The sequence below is a fragment of the Ambystoma mexicanum genome, chromosome 3p, assembly GCF_040938575.1.
Source record: "Ambystoma mexicanum isolate Mex_15411 chromosome 3p, UKY_AmexF1_1, whole genome shotgun sequence".
Lineage (NCBI taxonomy): Eukaryota > Metazoa > Chordata > Amphibia > Caudata > Ambystomatidae > Ambystoma > Ambystoma mexicanum.
The window spans coordinates 399,605,380-399,627,048 of record NC_090925.1 but is presented as its reverse complement, the minus strand read 5'-3'; positions in this window follow the sequence as shown (position 1 = coordinate 399,627,048).

The following is a 21,669-nucleotide window of genomic DNA, read 5'->3' as shown; positions in this document are numbered from 1 at the left end:
TGTGTGCTGCGTGATCATCTATCTGCTGTTCATTAATAAAAACGAAAATTCAGCACTGCTCTTTGATGAGAGAACAGACTCCTCCTTGTGCTGCTAGAGTCATGTCAAGGATAATCTATTTTGTAGGACTACCTAATTTCCCCCTGTTCTTACGACAGAACATCCAGCATGTAGCTTGTTTCATTGGCCACTAGCTCAAGTACTGCGTGGAGTCTTAAGAGAGGACTTCCAATTCATGCAATGGCATATATGCAACTGCCAAACCCTGCAAATACTCACCCTACTCCCCCTCCTACAATCTCCCCAGGTATTAATGGGGGTAAATTGCCTCGATTGCAAGTGCATCCCCTTAACTCCTCTTTTTCAGTGAGCGAGTATTTCACATTTTTCCAGGAGATCCTTAAACACCTGCAACCCAGGAAACACATATTTGAGGGTGCATTGTCCCACCCATGGGGAAGGTAATTCCTTATACACTCTTGTCCGCAGAGCCAAAACACCCCTTGTGGTACTGGAAGGCTACTGGCATTTAGGGTTCATGGGTTAGAGTATGGCTAGGTATCTTCATGCTGCAGTGATATTGCTACACTAACCTGGTGAGGGGAACATTACCCTTCACTATATTAATGGTACTGTTAGTTTCAGTATAAGAATACTGCTTAATTACATTAGAGGCATGCACAATGTTAAACCAGCATTGCCTTTTCAGCAAACGTTAGAGAGGATCAGTGGTATTGGTCCATTTGTCTTCAAGACTGTCTGTTCCTCAATTGTCTCCTGTCAGTAAGGCAGTGCCATTACAAGCAATTCTACTGCAAAGTTACACCCTGTTGTATTACCCAGCTTTCTCCCATCTCCTTCGTGTATCTCTACACAAAGAGGCAAGCAGTATGCAGGGTGTACACTAAGCGTTCTGGACAATATTTTCTGGCCCTTAGAGGTAGTTCAATTTGTGGGTCCCAGCACTAAATTTGAACAGTTCCATAGTGCTAGGTCAGACACAGCAAAAAGAGGATAAGTATCTTTGGAATGGTGTGGCAGGTGGCTGCATACCGCGCAATCACTTATGTTTAATTTTAAAGCAATTATGTATGCCAATTTCAATTATCAATTAACCTCTAATGAAGACGATAGCTCAGCATGGGCACGATGAACAAGGACGTTTATAATGATTCCTGTCAAAGCGATGGCTAATGTAACCTGAGTGGCCCTCATTCTCCTTCCGGTTCATTGGCACAGTGGTGGCACATATCCTTACCTGTTCTTGACGCTTACTGGTGGAGCATATAGGCTGCATGTACTTCAGGCGAAGTTGTGCCAATGACTGCAATGTTAAGGGACTATTGTCCTCTGTTTGAGTATATGTATTCTGCATATATGTTCTCCTATATATATGTGGGTCAGGTAGCTAATCTGTAATGGGATCATATGACATAAACCCGGGATAAGGTATTTGTTGCTGTAATGCTTTTGAATTGTAATGTTTTTGACTAAAACATGGAGTCTGTGTGAAATGCATACTGGGTGCGCCCAGAGCAGCAATGGGCTTTTTTTACCTCAGTGAGATCAGCATTTAATGTGAAGTTTGAACACTGTTTCAGTGGCAAACCTGTTCTTCAGCGAGCCAAGCTGCATATATTTTCTGCATTGCTTCAAGGATTGTTTTGAGAAAAGGTGCCGGTTGGCGCCTGATAACTTTGCAGGAGCCGAAGGAAAGTTATGCTGTCTTTCGCGCTCCCATGAGAAAGTGAAGTTTTTACCACTTGAGGTTGCCATGGGTCATTTGGCCGAGGATCTATGGTAACTGGCACCAGGTGGACTCGGAAAGGCAAAAAGTTCTGGAAAATGCCATTACGCATGTGGTGATGTTTAAAATGACGAGCACCAAAAAAGTCAGATGGAAAAGCTTCAGGGAAGCGTGGATGCATGGCTTTCCATTCCAGTTGCAGGAACATCTCTTGTGCCTGGCCTGTTTTCGGAGCTTATCAGTGATGCTGGCTAAGATGAGGAGATGTTCTGCAGTGACCTCAATGGTGAAGTATTTTTAAACCATTTACTAATCAGTCATTTATTTTCTTTACTGAATTAATTTTTGTATGTATGCTGATTGAAAATAAAGCAGCCGTAAAGAGACATTTTACTTTCTAGCTGAGTGTTTAGTGTGAGTTATTGCCTTTCAGCGTGTAACGCTTCTCTTTTCATTGTGCATTGGGGCTGTGAAAAAGATTACCATGCACTAATGAGAAGCAAAATGGTTCCAAACCTAGTGTTGTTCCCCTACAGAGCCTGCTCACTCAGAGGGGCAGGCTATACAACCTGATACAGTACAATCGTGTTGGGTGAGAACCTCACAAATATGGAAATGGCAGGTAATCCCTAGTTTAAAACTATTTGGAAGTGTACATTCCCACTTTATGTATTTGGTTATTGTGATAAAATTGGTGGTTCCTGTGCGTATTACAGATTGTGCAGTGTTGTCTGAAAGAGTTTGTGTGCCTACAGTTCTCCTTTCAGCCACTCTTCTGCAAGCTGGCAGACATGACCAGAAGGAGCAGTTTGTGGGGACTGCTAAAAATGATAAGTGCATAGAATGTTGTCTTAGGCACCTTTCACAATCCCAATAACATTTGTGCACTGACCATTTGGCTTATACATGCCTATGTTGATAAACAGTGGGTAATCTGTGACGTGGAATAGATGCAACATATGTAGCGCCTAGTGCTATGCAAGGACAATCTTCTGTGGGAACAGGATGAATGCAATGCTTGTGAGGGAAATCTGAAATCACCTCATCAGCTATTGGTGCTACTGCTACGTGCTGGGGAGGACAATTAGATGATGTCCTTTTCCACCAGTTTGTTGCTAAGATCTGACACTTGCGGATTGCTATAACATTTCAGCTAAGAACCGCTGTCTTTCAATGTCTAAATAGATAACTATTCCCTGCTTCACAAAGTATAATGCAAAATTGTAGCTGTTGAGTCCTTTTCTTTCCAATGTTTGGACAAAGGCCCTCATTACAAGTTGGCTGGTGCAGAATTAACGTGCTGGTATTACCATATACCAGTACGTTTCTGCACTGGCTAACTAAAGGTTTGCCATTGAGGCAGCCAGAATGACTGACAGCTGAAAGCTGGATGTCATTCTGCCACCATATCGGCAAAAAATAGCTGGTATCACCAGTGCCGGTAATACTGGCAAATCCCCCCATTGAGTCTAAAGGGACTCCTTGGAATGGGGATTTAGCACTGTTATCGGCACTCGGAATTCAGTGGACATTCCATCAGAATGGGTGCTGGTAACGGTATTACTATTTGCCGGTATCCTGGTGGAATTATCACTGCCAGGGTACCAGAAAAGGGTACCCTGTCAATTTACCAAAAATAATTCAGTGTTAAATTTCACCGAAAAACCATAATAACAAAAAATAATGAAAATATTAAATAAATATATATAGGGTAGTGGGGCAAGGGCTTAAAATGGGTCGGGATGGCGTTATAAGGATAGAAAAACCAGGGACCTTGGGGGCCAACCCCCAAAATTTTTTTTTTCAACAAATCAGTATTTTTTGGTATTTTGGTCACAATGAAACCCCAGAAAAGGTGTAATGAGGGCCAAAGTCTGTAAATGTGCTACTGGGGGTGATGCAAGGGCCGGGAGCTCCCTCTATTTACGTGTGAGGCATGCATCCTGTTGAGCCATGAGATAGAGTGGGGAAACACAAGTTGAGGTAGAATCATTTGTAAGGAGTATATTAAAATTAGTCATAATTCAAGGATACATTTGAATAAGAACCTTCAGTTTGGAGCAACAATACAAATCACACTTTTCCAATTGTTATGGTCGGAATGTTCATTTTGGATCATCACCAGCAATTTTTATAACCCAAAGCCCAATTGTCATTTCCCAATTTCTTCTTGCTGTCCCACGCAGGTAGTCCTTCACAGCATACTGCTGTAAATGACGTGAGGAGGATCACAAAATTGTTTTTCGGCATTGAATCAAACACAGACTGTGTCTCCAGGCTATATGTCATGCAATGGCTTGGTCAGCTGTTCTCGGAAGGAGGCGGAGATCTGTGAATGAAAAGACTGGAGGACAGAGGTCAAGGAAATAAAGAACTGTAACATAGAATCATCAGACAATAAGAGAGATGAGACTGTTCCTGCTACTGTTGGCAAGCGCATAGGGCATGCAGTGACAATTTCATGAGGGGAACGACCAGTAGTTTGGTTAATGGAACCCCACATGTAGATTAATGCAATGGGCAGAGCTTGGAGCAGGTGGGGGACCATTACAGTTAAAGTGGCCCTAAAACATTGGAGCTACTTTTTTTGTGAGCAGCAAAGATGCAGAAACAGCTCTCAGACAGCTTTTGAAAACCCTGAGTCACCATTTCAAGAGGTGTAGAAAAATAAGCATTGGGGCTTGGCTCACCCCAAGATATTGTTTGACTACTCCAGACGCTACTCCTGAGCAGTCATGGCAATAAAGAACAAACATCTTTTCATAATATGGTAAACCCAACACTGGTGCAGTACATAATGCATTTCCAACGCTTCAAAATCCTTTGTTAACACCAGTGTCTACACAATTTCATTTGGGGTGTCTCCATTGCGTGCATTTTGCAAACTTTGTATCGAAATTGCATAGTCTAGAATCCAAGACTCGACAATACCCTGCGACACCTAAGAACAATCTCAATTCAGCTTTTGCGTGTGGTGGAGACATGGTCATTATGACATTTACTCTGGATGGATTGATGACCAGCCGTTCTGATATGTCCCAGATATTTTACTTCAGACTGACACAACTGCATCTTTGATGGAGCCACCTTATGGCCTGTGTTTGCCAATTTAGTTAAAATATAATTCTCTGTGCCGATTCTTGATCAGGAGAACAAAGTAACAAATTATCAACATATTGAATGAGTGCTGAATCTACCAGGAAGCAAAGAGATGCTGTGTCAGCATGTAAAATCCTCAAAAAGATGGCAGGGGACTGTATGAACCCCTGAGTGATCCTAGTCCAAAGTCATTTGACACGTTTGGTATCACCCCCTTGGAAGGAGAAGGCGAATAGAAACTGGGACCGAGGTGCAACAGGTACTGAGAAAAATGTTGAGCATAAGTCAATTACACTGTAAACATTGGTGCCTGATGGAATTGATGAAAGGACTGTATGCAGGTTAGCGACCAATGGAGCCATAGGGTCCATAATTTGATTAATCGCCCTTAAGTCCTGTACTACTCTCCACCTTATCTCTGTAACTGCCACCCCCTTCCACAGAGGGAATATCATGGTATTGCAGGTAGAGGCAGTGTAGACAAGTATAACTTGTGTCAATAGGTCGTGGATAACAGGTTCAACTCCTTGTATTGCTTGAGGCATAAGGGGTTATTGTTTCACTTTAGAGAAAGTGATATTCGCTTTTAAAGGTATCACTGTTAGTTCAAAGGAAGTAAGGGGTTCAGCATCATTTGAGCCTATGTCCCATATGTATTGTGGAGCATCCTGAAGCCATTCAGGAAACGTTTTATGTGAAGTTGCAAGTACTGTAGTGTGTATATGTTTCTACTGCTGTGGGTAGTGTGACGAATCCTTAGATCTCATCACTTCTCCCCAAAGGGCGACCCCCTTCTCATGAAGCCAGGGAGGTGAGGCCACTACTCGATAGTCCCCCTGGGGGTGGTACTCAGCGGGATGGTCTCATGGGGAGAGACTCCCCCTCTAGGGAAAAGGCTGTCCATCTAGGGAGAACTTGGAAACAACCCTCAACCAACACCCTGCACACCTCTGTACTGTGTAGAGCCCAATACCGTATCCAACACTTCCAAGTATCTCTGTAAACCTCGAGATTTTTCAACTATTGGTAGTAGACTCAAGTATCACAGCAGTGCCTGGAAAACTGACAAAATGAAAGGTACTCAGAGGAGAGGGCTCACAAGAAACATGAGGATTACCTCAGAGCCACTAACCTTAAGGACTGATGATATGCAAGTGTGGGAAACGTCCTATAATAAGGACTCTGAAGAAGGGCTCTGAATTTTCCACCACAGAAAAGAGGAGTCCTTGACAGATGCCTAGGAAATTCAAGACGGGAGAAGCGAATGAAAGAACGAGACATCGCTGATGGCAAAGCAGCTGAGAAGCCGACAGGAACCTGACTCCCAACGGGATTGTCAATGGACTGGCAGTCCCACACCTGGTATTAAGTGAGTAGCTGGGTCCAATCCAGTACAGTTCCCGAGAAGGGAATGAGAGGGTTAGACGCCGCTGACACAGAAATAGCAGGCCTCAGGGAGCTGCTGGAGAAAAACCGTCGGAATAAGAGAGGACCAGAGAGGGTGGTGAGAAGAACCACAAACCCTGGAAGAGCCGGGGATGCATCCCATTTGGAAAGCAGGTAATGGGGAATGTGGGAGACCTGGTGGAGTGGAGAGCCAAGCATAGTCTCAGGGATAAAATTAAAATCCTTCATGACAGTGGAAACATAGATCTCAGTGACCACCAGAGAAGGGTCTGAGACCTGTGAAGAAACCCAGAGAGAAGCAAAGGGAGTCTCCCTCATGCTGGGGGTCAAGCAAAGCCACTGACCACCAGGGTAGGGTTGAGGACCCAAAAACAGAAACCTAACACAAGTCATTTTCCTCAAGGCAGTACCAGGTCTGCCAGAACAAACCAGTAGAGGGATGCACTGTGAAACCAATTGTACAAAAGGGTCAGGGAAAGGGAGACATTTCCCTATGTGTTGTGAATGGTGAAATAAGCCTGAGAAATTCCAGGGGAAGGGAGACATTCACCCTGGTGTTGAGGACAGTGAAATAAGCCTGGGAAAGGACAGGGGAAGGGAGACATTCCCCCTGGTGTTGTGAACTGTGAAATAAGCCTGAGTAAGGCCATGGGAAGAGAGACATTCCCCCTTTGTTGTGAACTGTGAAATAAAGCCAGGAAAGTGCCTGAGAAAGGCCAGGAGAAGGGAGACATTCCCCTGGTGTTGTGAACTGTGAAATAAAGCCAAGAAAGGCCAGGGGGTGTGTCATTCCCACTGGTGTTGTGAATTGTGGGAGCAAAGCCAAGTAATGCTGGGAGAAGGAAGTAATTATCCCGGTTGTTGAGCTCGCAAGTAGGATCAAATCAGAGGTCCGGGACAAGGGAGTCATTCTTCATGGGGTAGTAAAATACTGAACTATGAGAGATCAGCACTCCTGCTTGTTTGTAAAGTACTACAACCAGGGGCAGGAATGTATTCCTCCAGGAGGAGGGAGTCATTCCCCTGGACCAAGAACATTGGTGAAACCTTTGAGTTCAGTTATAAGTGTAAGGGACAGAGATAGGGACGTTTTGACACAGGATAGCGGACTCTTTAAGTTAAGAAGACATCCTGACAGAACTATTAGCACTTTAGTTGAGGCAGGGAAACCCCTCATAGATGTAGGGAAAGATAGGGGTTCTCTTTATTTTTATACTGAATAACAGTCTATAGCAATCACTATGCCACCTTTGTGCCAGTCACTTCCTCTGCACCTTTACATATGGTGGGAGTGGAATCTGACAAACTGGGGGGGGCTACAATTCACAGAATTAAGTGACAAAGCCTCTAACCCATGTATTGCCACTACAGAGTCTATAGGGTTTGACCTCTCCAGCAGTCTTGACATAAATATACAACCTGGAGAGATACAACTCATACCCACTGATATAGTCTTGCCAGCCCCAAAGGGTATGTACAATCGATTGGTCTCCAAGTTTGGGCTTGTTTGGAAGCATGGGCTGGATGTTATGGCCGGCGTAGTGGACCTAGACTATAAAGGCGATATTAATATCTTACTCTAGAATACCGGCAATCATACTTATCATGTAAAACCAAAGGCGAAGATTGTTCAGGGAATTCTAGAGAGTGCACTATTCCCCAAACTCCTATTGGTACTGTAGGTAGATTCCACAGAGAGAGGGTCTAAATGCTTTGAGGAAGCTGACCAAGACCCAGACGCAAACCTAGGGCTGCCCAAACAGAGTGTTGAGGATGGGGAAACAGAGACAATCCCAGATTTAGCATTCACACACGCAATGATCCTGTGTTGGCTGAAGCCTTTCACAGAGCTCTGAGGGATAGGGCAGAAAGAAAGATAGTCATTTTTTTCTTGAAAGAGGGATTATAATACAGAGGATACTCCACCAATGAGTGAACCTATTGATCTCAAATATTAGACCCCAGAAGCCACCACAGGGTTGTGTTAGAAATCGCCCATGCCCACCTCAGTTCTGGACATTTGGGAACTGCAAAAACACAAGGATAAGTAGTGAGCGGTTTCTATTGGCCAGGGATATACACAGACATTAAAAACATTTTCATGACATGCTCCTTGTATCAAAAGACAGCTTCACATAACCCTGCTCCAGCCCCTTTACAATCTCTACCAATAGAAGACGTCCCCTTCTCCCGAATAGGGATGGATATTGTGGGACCATTAACACCATCAAAACTCAGGAACAAGTATATCCTAGTTATACTACATGTTACCCTGAGGCCTCAAAAGTGTTCTCAAGAAGTTAGTGTAAGCTAATGGAAAGAACTGGGATATGAGGGTGCCTTTGACCCTTTTTGCCATCAGGAAGGCTCTCGAAACTTCCCTCCTTTTCAACTCCTTTATGGGCATGATTCCATATCCTAGACATGCTAAGGCAGACCTGGGAAGAAAGGGAGTAGGCTATCCTACTGTTTTGTCAAACTGCACAGCGGATTAAAGAACATATGACTGTGGTAAGGGATATAGTCCACACATATCTAGCTAAGGCCCAAAAACACCAGAAGGCCCAATACAACAAAGGAACTGTGACCCAATCTTTTTCTGCTAGACAGAAGATCCTAGTTCTACTGCCCACCTCTGAACATAAAATGCGGTCTCACTGGCACAGACCTAATGAGGTATTGGAACATCCGGGTCCTTGTAACTATCACATCTACCAACCAGATAGAAGGCTTCAGACTCAGATAGACCACATTAACCTGTTAAAGGAGTGGAAAGAGGTCCCAGTGGAATCCTCCTCTGTGGTAATGGCCAGTCTACTGTCAGAAGAGACAGACTGGTCCAACTTAATACCAGTGGACCTTCTGCACCCAACAACAAGGCATTCAAGATCTTTTAGATGAATTCACTGCTGTCTTTAGGTGTGAGCCTGGGAGAGTGAAGGGAATTTACCATCATATACGCACTCCTCCTGCGAAAGTCATTAACCTTAAAGCCTACTGGATCCCCAAAGTCCGAAAAGAAATAGTCCTCCAAGAGGTGGAGAAAATGCTGAACGCGGATTTCATCGAGCCATCACAAAGTTTGTGGTCCTCGCCAGTAGTTCTAGAGGCAAAACACGATCAATTGTGGAGGTTTTCCATTGACTTGAAAAAACTGAGTGCTGTGTCCCAGTTCAACAATTACCCAATGCCTCAGATTGACAATCTTATTGATCGACTAGCACGGCCGTCTACCTCTTCACAATTTATCTTACCAAGGACTATTGGCAGGTACCATTAAACCCAGAAGAGAAGGAAAAAACAGCATTCTCAACCCCTTGTGGTGTATTCCACTTTAAAGTCCTTCCATTTGTGCTCCATGGCGCTCCCGCCACTTTCCAGAGGTTAATGAACCAGATTTTGCGGCCCTATTCCAGTTTTTGTGGTGCTTATCTGGACAATATTGTCATTCATAGCAAAACCTGGGAAGAACATATGTACAATGTGTACAAAATAACTAGAGCCCTGAGACAAGCCCGCCTAACTGCTAACCCCAATAATTGCCACTTGGCCCAATCAGCAGTTAAATACATGTGGTTCTTTGTGGGAAACGGACTGGTTCAACCACAGTTAGAAAAAGTGTGAGTCGTTCAAGAAACACCAATTTCCAATACAAAAAGAAATCTGAGGGCATTCTTAGGACTTACAGGATACTACAGGAGGTTCATCCCTAATTATTTCTGCCATCACCTCATGTTTTAACTAATAAATTAAAGGAATGCAGAACCTCAGAAGTTACGATGGCAAATAGAAGATCAGACCTGTTTTGACACCCAGAAGTCTGCAGCAAACCTGCCCTGAAAGTCCCTAACTTTAAAAAGAAGTTTGTGCTTCAAACCTATGCCTCCAAATTAGGGATAGGGACTGTTTTATCACCAGAATACTATGCTGTGGAACATCTGGTACTTTACATAAGCCAATAACTATTCCAAAGAGAGAGGAAATATGTCACAATTGAATTAGAAGCTTTAGCGAAAAAATGGGCCAAAGGATACCTCAAATACTACCTCACAGGTAGAACATTTTAATTAATTACGGACCATTCACCCCTACATGGCTCAGTCTTGGAAAGGACACCAACCAAAGGGTAATGTGCTGGTTCCTTGATCTCGAACCCTGCTGTTTTAGTATCGAACACAGAAGGGGAAAGGAGCAAGGAAACATGGATTTCCTGTTCCGTTTTCCTTTAGAAGATGAGGAAGGCAGAGGCATTAGGGGAAGGGTATGTGATGAATCCTTAGATGTCATCACTTCTCCCAGATGGGGAACCCCTTCCCATGAGACCAGGGAAGTGAGGCCGCGTCCCGATAGTCCCTCTGGGGGTGGCACTCAGTGGGAGGATCTCATGGGGAGAGACCCCCCATTTAGGGACAAGGATAGCCATGTAGGGAGAACGTGGTACACAAACCGTCACCCAACACCCTACACACCTCCCTACTATGTAACGCCCAAAACCTTACCCAACACTTCCATGTATCTCTGCACATTTTAATATTTGACAACTAGTGGTAGGAGAATCAGGTATCACTGCAGTGCCTGGACAACTGACAAAACCAAAGTACTGAGACAAGGTGGCTCACAAGAAACATGAGGACTACATCACAGCCACTAACCGCAAGGACTGACGTTCTGCAAGTGTGGGGCAAGCCCTATAATAAGGAAACTGAAGAAGGAATCAGCATCTTCTACTGCAGAAGTGAAGAGTCTGCGACAACTCCCTGGGAGATTAAAACAGGGAGAAGGGAACGAAAGGGCGAGATATCACTGACACTGAAGCAGCAGAGGAGCTGGCAGAAGGCTGACTCCCATTGGATTGCCACCGGACAGTCAGTGCCACACCTGCTATGAAGTGGACCATCGGGTCCAATCGAGTACGGTTCTCAAGAAGGGAAAGAGAGGGTGGGGGGTTGCTGATGCGGTAACAGCAGGGCTTAAGGAGCCGCTGGAGAAAGCCAGTCAGAATAAGAGAGGACCAGAGATGCTGGCAAGAAGAACCATGAACCCCGGAAGAGCTGGTGACGCATCCCGTTCGGAAAGCAGAAAACAGAGAATGTGAAAGGCCCCATGACAGGAAGTGGAGGGCCAAGCCTAGCCTCAGAGATAAAATCCATCACAACAGTGAAAACAGAGATACCACTGACCTCCACAGAAGGGTCTGGCACCTGCACCAAAAACCAGAGAGAGTCAGAGGAAGTCTCCCTCATGCTGGGTTCAAGGGAAGGGTCATGGACACAAAACCAGAAATGTAACACAAGTCATCTTCTTTGTGGCAGTACTTGGCAGATAAACAATCCAGGTCTTCCAAATCCAAGTAGTAGAAATATACAGGTCTGGGAGCTGTACCCACAAGGGAAGATCAGTAGAAGTCATCTTCCTCGTGGCAATACCTGGCAGGAGAGTGAACTAGGTCTGCCAGAGCAAACCACTATAGGGGTGAACTGTGAAACCAAGAGTACAAAAGGGCCAGGGAAAGGGAGTGATTTCCCCATATTTACTGAATTGTGAAATAAGCCTGAGAAAGGTCAGGGAGAGAGATACATTCCCCCTGGTGTTGTGGACTGTAAAGAAAAGCCAAGAGAGAGCCCGAGAAAGGCCAGTGGAAGGGAGATATACCCGTTGGTGTTGTGAACTGTGAAATAAGCCTGAGAAAGATGAGGGGAAGGGAGAAATTCCCCCTGTTGTTCTGTCCCTGTTGTTGTGCACTGTGAAATAAAGTAAAAAAAAAGGCCAGGGGAAGGGAGTCATTCCCCCTGGCGTTGTGAACTGTGAGAGCAAAGCCAAGGAAGGCTGGGAGATGGCAGTCATGCTCCTGGTAGTTGAGCTTGCAAGGAGGATCAAGCCAGTGATCCAGGGGAGGGGAGTTATACCCCATGGGATAAATAAATAGTGACATGTGAAAGATCACAATCCTGGTTGTTTGTGGAGTACTAAAACCAGGAAAAGGGAGTCATCCCCCTGGTGAGGAACTTGCAACCCAAACTGTGCCAGCCAGTCCGGGAGGAGTCATCCTCCTGGACCAAGAACATTGGTGCAACCTTTGAGTTCAGTTATAAGTGTAAGGGACAGAGTCAGGGATGTTTCGACACAGGGCAGTGGACGCTTTAAGGTATGAAGACATCCTGACAGAACCATTAGCAGTTTAGCTGAGGCAGGGAAACCCATCATTGATGTAGTGAAAGATAGGTGTTCTCTTTATTTTTATACTGAATAAAAGTCTATAGCAATCACTATGCCACCTGTTTGTCAGTATCCTCCTTCTGCACTCTTACAGTAGGTCTATCGCTATTACAGGGTCTTCAGGTAGATTAATGTGTGAGCTGTGTAGTCTGCAGTAGATTGTCACACCCATGGCGCTGTGGAGGTCCATACCCAAAATATCTCATGGGGTAGTTGGGCTGAGCAAGAATGTCTTTATGGTGGTGGGGTGACACAGGGTTAACATGGTTGCGGTGGTTAAAAGGTAGGCGCGTAGTGACAACTTCCACTCCCATTGTAAGTACAGATTTCCCTGAATGTAGTAGGGGAAACATTTGTTCATTTAGGGTACCTTTTGAAGCTCCTGTGCCCACTAGGAGACTTGTGTGGCTTCCCTGTATTTTAGCTGGGAGTGAAGGATTGGATGTATCCAATTTAAATATGGTTGCAGAAATGTCTGGTCCTGGGGCATCCTCATGTCATCATGAGAAGTCTGAATATACAGTTGGGAAGGGGGTTGCTTGTGGATTTAATTGGCTTGGCTGATATTGGGGTTGCCTTTGGAAATTGTTATTTCTAGGGGGTCCTTGATTATTAGGAGGCCCATGTGGTTGTTGCGTACCAGGGTGTTTGCTGAGTCTGACTAGATCATCCATATGCAATTTGGAGGTGCTTGCATGTATGGAGTAAAGCAGTTAGGACGTTCCGCTTTCCAGTGTCCAGTGTCCAAACCTCTGGCAATAGTGACCCCTGAGAGAGCTGATATTGGGGTCTGGGAATTAATGGGGCAACATTTCTCTGAGGTATTTTGCCCCCCCACCCCACCTTGCTCCTCATGAACCTGATCCACCAGAGACTTGTTTGTGTGGTCAGTCAAACTGAGCTAGTTGCAGTGTCAGCAGCTTCTCTGTCTTCTGTTTTTTTTTAAATTTAAATGCAAACTATACATATGCACAATTGTTGGCGTTATTTCTGATGTATCTTTACATTTCCAATCAATGACTACTTTTTAGGCATCACTTTTAATTGCATGGTACAAGCACAGCAACATGATACTGGGCCTCATTACGAGTCCGGCGGTAACTGAGGCGGTAAAACCGCCTGGTTACCGCCGGACTCGTATTACCATTCTGTCTCCATGACTCCCGGAAATACCAGGGCATTACGACCCTGGTGTCCCGGGAATTCCAGAGGCGGAATTCGGTTAGTCCCCATTCCCATTGAGTCCCATGGGACTCAATGGGAATGGGGAAGTGGAAACGCCGGCACCATCTCATGATGGTGCTGGTGTTTCCACGTCCGCCTGCAGACGGGCAGTGTTAAACCCGCCAGGTCAGACCTGGCGGGAACATCACCTCCCACCTGCAGGAGTTGGGATCGGGCAGTCCGGAATTAACAGTGGCAGCGGGTTTACCGCCACTGTTATTTCCGGACCGCCTGACCTGTAATGAGGCCCACTGTGCTACCTACTTTAGAACTGTTGTGGTGACATTGTCTATATTTGAATGATCTTCTAAAATGGCAACGACCATTGATAAAAAATCCTCTGACTGCTCTGATTTATCCTGCCTTGAGGATATCACCTTTGACCAATCTGTTGTAGATTTTGCTAATTCCTTTACTCCTTTTAATATCTCATCCCTTTTTCCCACCACTTACTCCATGTTTGAATCTTACATTTGTTACATCCCTTTTTCCTGTTATGTTATGTTGATTTATATCACACACCGCTACAACCCAAGGGCAGTCTCCAGGTGCTCACGTAGCTCTACAAAAGAGGAGGGCTGGGTGTGTCAGTGTGGATAGGATAGGTTCAATACCAGGAGGAACTGGTGTCTGTGTGCATTGTTTTGCATGTGGTAGTTGGTTCGGGAGGCCCGTGTGTTGCAACCATATGGGTAGGACTCACTGCCTCAGATGTGTGCTAGTATTTGTGTGGGTGTGTGTGTTGTGTGATATTAAAGTGGATTGTGGTTGCATGCACTGGTTATTTGTATCCATAAGGGGTCCAGAGTCACGGATGGCTGTTGGTGTATTACTATCTATTGTGTTTGTGTGTATTTGTGTAGTTGATGGATTTATGGGCTATGTGCCGGGGATTTCCCTCTAGGTTTTTTTTCCAGAATCTCAGAGATATGGTAGGGTGTGAACATTATATTCATTCTTGGTGTGTTTATGTGTAGTGTGGCTAGCTCCTAGTAAAGTGTAGTGGCACTGGTTATGTTGGAGTAGCAGGAAGGGGAAATGGGTTAGTAAGTTGGTGGTTTGGTGAAGCCTTTGATGTCTTTTGTTGCCGCTTAATGGTATCTACCAACGTTCTTGGTTGTGGTTCATTGGTCCATCTCGCCTCATCTCTAGGTCAGGGGGCTGACTTCCCTGTGGGTTGTTATGGCTGGTGGATGGTTGCACCTAGTGTGTTCCTGGTTACTCGTCCAGCTTAGTAGTGGCAGTTGGATGAGGACCTGATGTGTGGTCGGTTTCCGAAAGGGTGCGCAGCAGGAGTTATAAATATAGAGGGGGAAGTGCTCGGCTGGATAGCCCTAGTTATGTGTGGGCAGGTTAGGGTGGCCCTAGTTGTGGATGGGCAGGTTGGGGTGATGCATGGGTTTTAATGGTTTACCTGTCTGAGTTTCCTTGGTGCCTAATTGCGCATGTGTGTTATCCCTAAATCTGTACGTTGGTTGGGTGGCCTTTTTTTCATTAATCAATCTAGGTCATGGGCATGGTTGTGGGGGTGGGAATGAGGTGGGAGGGTGGCACAGTGTTCTGGTTCTCTAAGATATTGCTATTGTTATCTGTGACTGTGCCACTTAGTGTATTTGTTTTTGGTCCGCAATGTTATTGATTCTGATGTCTCTTTGCAGTTGTCATTGTCTGTTGAATAACCAGGTTTTGAGTTGTTTCCTGAAGGTGATGTGGTCTTCTGTGGTTCTAATTTCTTTGGGCATAGTGTTCCAAAGGTTAGAAATTAGAGGTGAGAATTCTGTTCCTCCGAATTTCCTTTTTTCATATTTCCTATTTGTAGGTCATCGATTGATCTTAGGTTCTTGCTTGGCTGGTAGCGGCTGATCTTTGCTTGGAGGAATTTGGTTCCTTGTCTCTATAAGACTTTTTGTGCAATGCAGAGTGCTTTGAATTTAATGTGTTTTTTTTTACTGGTAGCCAGTATAGGCTTTTCAGAGCTGGAGGGATGTGGTCTTTTCTGTTTAATCTTAGTTGAATCCTGGCTGCAGTGTTTTGCACCCATCGGAGTTTCTTGGTGAGTCTTTCCGGCATTCCTAGGTAGAGGCTGCTTGCATTGTCAATTCTTGTACGTATCAGGGATATGATTGTGAGGGTTCTGTGAGGAAAGGAGAAGTATGAGATTAGTCCTCTGAGGAGTCTTAGAGGTAGAAACATTTATTGGTGATTGTGTTGGCTTGCGGTTCCAAGGATAGTCCATTGTCCATGAGTATTCCTAGGTTATGTACTACATTGGAAGCCTCCGGTTGTGTTCCCATGCCAGCCGGCCAGTCAAGTTGTGGGTTGGCTGTGTTGATTTCTGTGGGTGAGAGCATTATTTCTTTTTTTTGCTGCATTATTTCCATTTTTGCTGCGTTGAGTTTTTGAGGTTGTTCATTGTCATCCAGTTGTAGATGTCTGTGAGGCAGTTGTTGAGGAAGTTATTTTGTTCCTGGGTCGTGGTTGCCTTCACAATCATTTGTGTTTCGTCTGTGTAGTTGTAGGTGGTTAGTCTGTGGGTGTGAATGATTTTCATCAGGGGGCACATGTAGATGTTGAAAAGTAAGGGAGAGAGGCTGAATCCCTGTGGAACTCCGCAGGAGATATTTTTGGTGTTTGAGATAAACGGTGGTAAGATGGTTCTTTCAGTTCGGTTTGTGAGGAATGAGGTACGCCACCTCAATGTAGATTCCTGTATGCCACATCCATCAGACATTTTATTAGTGTTGCATGCTAATTGTGTCGAAAGCCGCAGATATGTCCAATAGTATGAGGGCCGATTGGGTGTCATTGTCTGCATTTATTTTCAGGTCATCCCATACCGATAGGAGTGCTGATTCTTTTCCTCTCATTGGACTTAAGCCAACTTGTGATCGATCAAGTATTACATTTGTTTTGATGTATTTACGTAGGATCTTGTACACATGGTCCTCCAGGATCTTCGCTGGGTAGGGCAAGTCAAATATGGGTCTGTTAAAGTTCGGGTCTTCTGCGCTTTCTGAATCCTTTTTTACCAGTAGTTTGATGAATGCTGATTTGAAGGTGGTTTGTACGAATCCATTTTCATGTGATAGGTTCATTAGGTTCCAGAAGTGTGTCACTGGGGTTCTGTGATTGAGGATTTCTTTGAAGATGTCAGGGGGCCAAAAGTCGCTTCGGGATTCTGCAAGGTTATTGTCCTTGATCAGTATAGCAACGGTTTCTTCTGTGATTGGTTCTAGGCAGGTGAGTTTTGCTGTAGTCTGGGTTTTGCCCGCTGTCTGTGATACAGTGGCTGTTTATGGATCTTTAAACCCTTGAGGCCATTGTGCTTTTGCTCATACTGTGTGCAGTTGTTCCGGTCTAAGTATCTGTTTAAGCAACCTGGACAAATCAGCAGTAGTGGGATTATGAGAATCTATGATGCTTTCTAGTTCCCTAATACATTTCTTGGGGTTGGTGCCGAGTGGGAGAAACGCATCTTTAAATGACCGTACCTGATCTGGTGTCCAAGCTACGCAGTATTTTCAGGGCTCAAGTCGGGGGTACACGCCGGTGGAAGAGAAAAACTCATCTACACCTTATCCCTTGAATGAGAAGGTTTGTAGTGCTGGGGAAGAGAGTTTGGGAAGTGCCCAACCATGTAACTGTGTTGAGAAGATCATATCCCTTTTAAATGCCCAACATGCCTTTCCTAAATCCCTCAAAGAAGGTTGTACACTACTAGTGGCCCCAAGGTAATAAGGAACCCTGGTATGAATAACAGATTTGCCAATCAATCTTCCACAGCCCCCCCTGTATCCATACTCTCCTAGAATATCCGTGGCTGCAATAAACTATTGAAGGCATAGAGGTTTCTCAGACTCTTAGTACCCACCCCATTGTCTTGCTCCAGGAAACCTGTGCCTGGGTTACTTTACTCTGGGATGGATACAAAACATTTTTCCAACCTGCAATAAACCTGATGGGGGTTGACCATTGGAAGGACTCTTGATAACTCGTCATAGTGACTGCGTCCTGAAAGGTAGCTAGGTGTCAAGTGACACTAGGGCCTGCTGACAGTTGAACGTAAGTCAAATATGTATGGTGTTATAAAAGAGGTTTTGATCATTAGTATCTATTGGAACCCAACTCATTCAGTTTTAAAGGATTTTATTGAGGCAGTAGGATCCTGGAGTCATTTAGAATCAGGAAACTGGAGAGGGACATCATAACGGCAGGAGATTGAAACTCTAATTGCCTGTTGAAAGAGACTAGGGAATGGGTGGATTGAGAAAAAGACTCCAATTACGTCTGTAGGCAAAAGGAACAGGGTAGCATTTGGAGAGATTTATGTTATGAGTGGGAATTGTACATATTGAATGGACAAGTTGTAGGAGACATTCCATGCAAACCAACATGGCATAGGGATACAGTGGTGTCCTGTATTGAATATATTGCACTCTAGCCATTTATTTTCCTTATGTATCAGTTTTGGGGTGGAACCTAACGACACCTGTGACCATTCGATACCTACGATCCATGTAGATCTGTATCTGAAAACACAGATTTGGTCTTCCTGTACGAATATTGGTCTCAATATGCAAAAAAGAAGAAAAAAAATATTTTGAATCAGAATATGTTCGACACATTTAATGTAGCAATCCACAATTTTTAGCATACCAATCCCTTCAACTTTAAAGCTGAGTTCCTTTATGCTTAAGTTCCCCCCACCCACAAAAAGTGTGTTCACGTGAGCATAATGTAGACTTATAACTCAGGAAAAAAATATACGATCTGCAGTAAAAAGCATTCAGGCAAATTCAGACCCTCAGCATATGAAAATCAAGAAGATAAAAAAGGAAAACCATAAGTATAAGAATCGGCCTAAAGCAGATATGTTTTTGTTAGTCCAGAGAGACGGTGAAGTAATTTTGATGGCCGTCGCTGAGGGATATGGTAGACATTTTTGGTCTTACTACAAAATAATGGAATAATGCAGATGACATTTTATTGTTGGATGAAACCCAGATCGGTTTACAGCGTCTGATAAAAAGGTTCTCGGAACTTACAATGTTAAATAGCCCGAGGGCCAATCCCAGTAAGACTAATGTTATGTGCTTTAGGGGCCCCAAAAAGAGTAATTCAAAATCTTGTTGGAAAATGGGTGTTAAATATTTGGGATACACATTAACCAGAAGTTCAAACCGATCTGGGTGGGATGACCAGAGGTTTGAAAAAGGTGTTCAATTAGGGGCTCAGATGAAATGGATTTATAAAAAATATTGCAGTTTTTCTTTGTGCCCGCTAATAGCCTTTTATAAGTGAAAGGTGATTGCTCCCCTGATATATGGAATGGAATTATCATCCTTTTCAGAAAGATTTGACTTTGGTAAATTGGAGGGCACCCTCTGATGGAAGGTTCTGAGTCTCCCTAATTGTGTCCTGACAATGATGATTAGCCTTGTGTCTTTGGCTTCCTTGGTTCAAAGAAAAATTATATCCCTGCATGAAAAACATATGGAAGCAGGTTTCCGGTCATTGTATCACTTAATGCTTGTGAAATGTATCAATTTCAATGCAGGTTGCTTGAGTGATTTAAAAGGAAATGCCATTACATTTTAACATAAATAATATGTTGATGGATGATTTTAATGCAAATTAGGTCATAACCAAGAGGATATTTTTTATGTAGACTGGATAGCAACCTACAAGAAACGAAGCTCCCACAAGCGTTTCACGGGCCTCTGTATGTTGAACAAAGAAAGGGGCGTATTACCCATTTATTTGATGCAATGACCTGATGCAAGAATAATGAGAATCTTTTTAAGGATTAGATTCACCTCATTCATACTAATGAAATTGTATCTACCAGGGGACTGAGTGCAAATAATACATGTAGATTTTGTAGGGGGGAAATTCAAACACTTAAGCATATATTCATCTCCTATTTGTCATTGGCCGAAAATGTGCAGAATTCTTCATGGACTATGTGATGCTGTAATGCATTTGTATGTATCGTCATTAGGTGCCACATTTTTAGGAGACAACCTTCTCCTCTAATATGTAGGGCAGTGACCTCTTTAAAGGATATAACATTGATTGATGATTTTTAAAGAATTTTAGGAAATAGACTCTTTTAAGACTGTTTGGGAATATAATGAAATAACCTTTTTTGTTGTTGTTAGTACTAAGGTTTCTAATGATATCTATTTTAATAGATCTTTAGTAATTAGCTATGTTTACTAAATTAATGTGTACATGTGTATGTATAAGGTTTGTAGCAAACCAATACAATAAAAAATAAAAAAATAAAAAAGTAATGTCACATTTCCGGACTCCATGTCCCATGGATGTCACTGGAGGAGGGGAGCGGGGTCTCCAGCTAAAAGCATGTGTTGTATTGCAGTTAAACTGCAAGTGTGTTGTATTCTCTATTCTTGTCTTAGTCATGCTAATGTAATGGCCTTGTTCTTGCAACATCAGAAGGAACATGTAGGTTTTGGATATGACAGTGCTTTATTTACAATTGACCATCATCTTGGTGAGAGGAGTCTCTCTATCCTCATGCCTTTCACTTGCATAAAGACTTATGTAGTAGATGTTCATTTTGGCACAGTTATTGTGGTTCTTATTCCTGATACAGACATATATGTCTTCCATTGGATGGGTAAGGGTATATGATGTGTTCTGCTTAGTTTGTTGTGTTCCAGGCCCACTGGGGGTTCTGCAACATAAGGCCGTATAGCGAGAGCTTATGCTGGGGTGCCTGCTGCTCTATGCACTCAAACATAATAAACTACTCAATTCACACTCAGTGGGTGGTGTCTTCAGAAACTCATCAGTGGTGACGAGATTGTGGAGCAGTTCCACCCAAGGGGGCAGAGAGTTATTCACAGTATGAGCTGCCAAGTCAATTTGGCAGGGCCTAGAGAAATAGAAAAGGACTGGTTCTTGGCAGGAGTTGAAGGATAAGTAATTAGGCCCGGCTGGGTCTCAAGTAAGCTTATGAGTCTATGGGCCTCATTACGATTATGGAGGCAGCCATGCCATTATAAAAGGCATGGCTGCCTCCATACCGGGTTCCAGGTCCGGGTTCCTTCAATGAGGAATTATCGGGCTATTCCAACCTTGGAGTACCCGGTAATTCCTCATTGAAAAAACCCATCTCCATTCCCATTTGAGCCGCAATAGGGCTCAATGGGGATGGGGAGGGAACTAATAACGGGCCCGTTAATAACGCCAGGGTCGTAATGAGGCCCTATGTGTCAGTCAACCTGTGCTTGCCAAAATGAGCTAATGTGGGCTTTGTGAGTGACAGATAAGCCATCCAATCAGGGAAAAGGAGGGCTTATATTAAAGCATTATGTCATTGTAAAAAGCCTATAAAAGCAAGCTAATTGTAGCAGCTCCGGGCGCCTTCCAGTATGTCTTTTTAAATCTGTATTAAAAATAGCTGTGCATTTGTACCCAGGCATCTGTTCCGCCATTATCCAGTCCCCAGTGCCAGAGTCTACAGATGTCATAGCTAATGAAGTGCAGAGGGTCCCCCTTTACACATGGGGACCGTACAGAGGAACCCTAAAGATCTTTCAGGGACAAGAACCCAGACTTATGGTGATAGGGATGGGGAGATGCCCAGGAGAAGTGCCAGGGCAAGAGAATCTGCAGTGCGCCCTAATTTGTCGGGGGAAGTCTCCCTATGGCTGTCAGCATGGCGTGGCACACTTTGACATCTGTGGATTATGGTATGTATTGAAAGGGGAAAGAGGCAAAGAAGGAAAAAATAACATCTTATGCATATTTTAATGGGATTGTGGTAACATAGTATAGTAACATGGGGTTGTTCAAAATATAACGAAGAGTGTTTAAAAAATATGAAGAGCGTTTTGTGAGTCTGGTTTCCTACCTCAAGGCAGGTTTAGAAGGAGTCATTTCAAACCCCAATCAGGGTATAAATAGGCAGCACGTAAACAGGTTTATGATAGGGAATGATTCAAACC